This window comes from Coenobita brevimanus, chromosome 53 (assembly GCF_032717465.1).
Source record: "Coenobita brevimanus isolate Jiangsu-jjx chromosome 53, ASM3271746v2, whole genome shotgun sequence".
NCBI classification, from domain to species: Eukaryota; Metazoa; Arthropoda; class Malacostraca; order Decapoda; family Coenobitidae; genus Coenobita; species Coenobita brevimanus.
Genome location: NC_137006.1, coordinates 35,802,795 through 35,805,685, shown reverse-complemented (window position 1 = coordinate 35,805,685; position 2,891 = coordinate 35,802,795). Strand labels below are relative to the sequence as shown.

The 2,891-nt window shown below is 48.3% G+C and overlaps 1 non-coding gene across 1 annotated transcript; it reads left to right on the top strand.

Annotated features, from left to right (window-relative positions):
- The first annotated feature begins 2,512 nt into the window (after positions 1–2,512).
- Positions 2,513–2,668, top strand: LOC145400872 (5.8S ribosomal RNA). The gene has a single exon (XR_013897498.1). It is a non-coding gene; the product is annotated as a 5.8S ribosomal RNA (ribosomal RNA).
- The last annotated feature ends 223 nt before the right edge of the window (positions 2,669–2,891 follow it).

Genomic DNA, 2,891 nt, shown 5'->3' with positions numbered 1-2,891 from the left:
AAGTTTTCACGTAATTCTGCTGGTAAATTTTCTCATTTACAGCTTCCAATCATGGTTGTGTGCCGAGTCCGTGTTAAGAGTGAGCAGCTTTGTATGTAATGATTGTGAAACCCATTCAGATTTTAAACACTGTAATGAGCTGACCTCGTAGTCCACGAGTTTCTACTAAAAAAGTCCCACAACCCTCAGGCGAACCTGATACCTTAGTCTCCTGAACTCTTTTTAAATTGACGTATGTCTTTTTCAAGCGACCAAAATTCCACAGCAACTTAGGAAGTGGCCGTATTAAGGAGATATAGACTGTGAGAACAATCTCTTTATTCCCAGAGAGAGAGAGAGACTTGGAATGGTAAGAACAATCAGGAGAAATACTCATAAGAAAAGTGAGAAGAGAAACTGAAGCAGAGAAGAGTAAAACACACAGGTGAAAAAATGGAGCAATGTTATAGAAGTGACACAGGGACGGAAGCACACACACACACACACACACACACACACACACACACACACACACACACACACACACACACACACTTTCTGAATATTTGTCGACCTATCTGTCTGTGCCTGGTTGTGTACTTCTCCTCCCCCTCCCCCCCTCATCTCTCTCTCTGGATTCTCTCTCACCCCCAGTTTCCTTTTCCCTCCTTCATCTTTCTTTATAGCTCTCTGGTCAGTCCCTACCTTCCTCCCTCTCTCCTTTCCTTCGTCTGTCTCCCCCTCTGTCACTCCCTCCTTACCTCACTCTTCTTTCTCCCTCCCTGTGTCACAACTTTGTCTTACTTTTTTCATTTGTCACATGTGTTACCTTTTTTTCTGCATTACTCTCTCCGTATTTCTTTACTTGTACTAAACCCATTTCCTGCACTTTATTGTTTCCCCATTAATAAGTGCATGCTCTTTTTTCTCTCCCCTCTCTCCGTCTCTCCCTGTCACCCGAAATCTCTTCTTTCATTCCGCTCTTCCCACTGTCTTTCCCTCCCTTCCTCCCTCCCTCTCCCTCCCCTTGTCTTCCCTTCTTAACATCCCCCTCCCCTTTCTTGCCCTAATAATTAACCTGATTTCTTCCCACCCGTAATCTCTACTTTCTCTCCGCAAATTTCTCTAATTTCTCTATTTCTCTCCCTCCCTTTTCACTTGAATGTCATTCGTTCTACTCAGCCTCAATGTTTTCATCTTATCCTGCTTAGTTCTTTCCCTGCGTCCTTGCCATAATAACACACTTTCTTCCTCCTCCCCGTTACCTTGTCTCCTTTTCTAATTTTTCTCATATCGTTCTCAGTGTTCCGTTCCGTAGCTCGCTTTCCCACTTTCTCCTTTTGTTATCCCTATTTCTATGTTTGCTCCATTCCCTTTTGTCTCTGCTGCCTGTCTCCCAGCCTTCCGATTCACATCGCCCTTTTCTCTTTCCCTTACACACTGCTTGTATCTCATTTCACCTCTCACTGTCTCTTCTTCTCACTCTCTGTTTCTTAACTCTGGTTCTCTCCTTGCCTCTCCCCTTTTTATTTTCTCCGTAACTGCACTCTCATTCCTCATTATTCCACTCACTCTCCCTCTCCGCCTGTCGCCCCCTGTCTTTTAACTCTCTCTCTCTCTCTCTCTCTCTCTCTCTCTCTCTCTCTCTCTCTCTCTCTCTCAGTGCAGTAAATTTTTCCTAACTTGGTTTATGTATATAGTGTGTTATTTCTTTATTAGTTGTTCGGACTACACGTAATTAGAGAGGTACTTGAAGTACAGAAACCCCTAGCTGGCTGTGAGCGAGAGCATGGAGGGTACCGGGTGGGGTTATGGGGTCGGAGAGAAAAGTGGGGGGGGTTGGGTGGGAGTGTGGGACTATGAGGAAGGGAGGAGGAGGGGATATCACTCCATCGAGCAGTGTTACAAACGCCTTAGTCCACAGAAAAGGAAACGAACTTATTCCGACGTCTGTACATATACATATGTATCTGTATTATCCTCCTCCAGCTGCTGCTGCTGCTGCTGCTCTCCTTGTCCTCCTCCTGAGGATTCCCATCCCCCCTGCTGCTGCTGCAGAGGTAAGATGGGATGAGAGGGGGAGGGAGAGAGAGGATGGGTGACAATAAAGCACTCTGCCAAGGGGAAAGAGAAGGAAGTGCAAGCCTGTCTCGAACGTCAGCTGATGATGTGGGCTGCTGTACTTGTTACTATGGAGGCAGAGGCCCACCACCTATGACAGTAGTATCATGTGCCACCCTCTGCCGGCGCACTCTCTCTCTCTACGTCTCCCACCGTTGGTTGGGCGAGTAGCCAGCAGAGGCAGCAAAAGCCGGAGAAAGGTGGCGTTGGTTGATACGTCTGGTGGTGTCGGTCCCTATTCCTAGTGACGAGAGAGGAAAAGCCTGGTTGGGTGCATCCCACAGGCAGCACGAAACTACTTCTACCAAGGTCAGCCGTGAGTGACACCTCACTGGCTCTGTCTGAAAACCTAAGAATTGTGCGACATGGACCTGGCAAGTCCGAGATCGCTTCTTCTCCCAAACTGTGACACAACTCTTAACGGGGGATCACTTGGCTCGTGGGTCGATGAAGACCGCAGCGAACTGCGAGTCGGTATGTGATACGCATTTTCAGATACATCGACAAGTCGAATGCACATTGCGGTGGCTTGCTCCGTAGGGTAGCCGCCACTCCTGGACGAGGGTCATACAAGGCCTCTAACAACACGCTGGTGAGAACCGGCAATGGGCTAACTAGCCGCGAGAGGGGGAACTTGGGGCTACGTCAACAATTGATTGTCTTTCGGGCAGAGCCCCAAGGAGCCGACAAGACATTCCTCTCAGCCTTAGGGATTCGCAGCGCCGCCCCTTGGGCTCTGCTGCGTTCCTTCAAAACCAACCCATTGATATAACCTGTCACTGGGGAGGGCG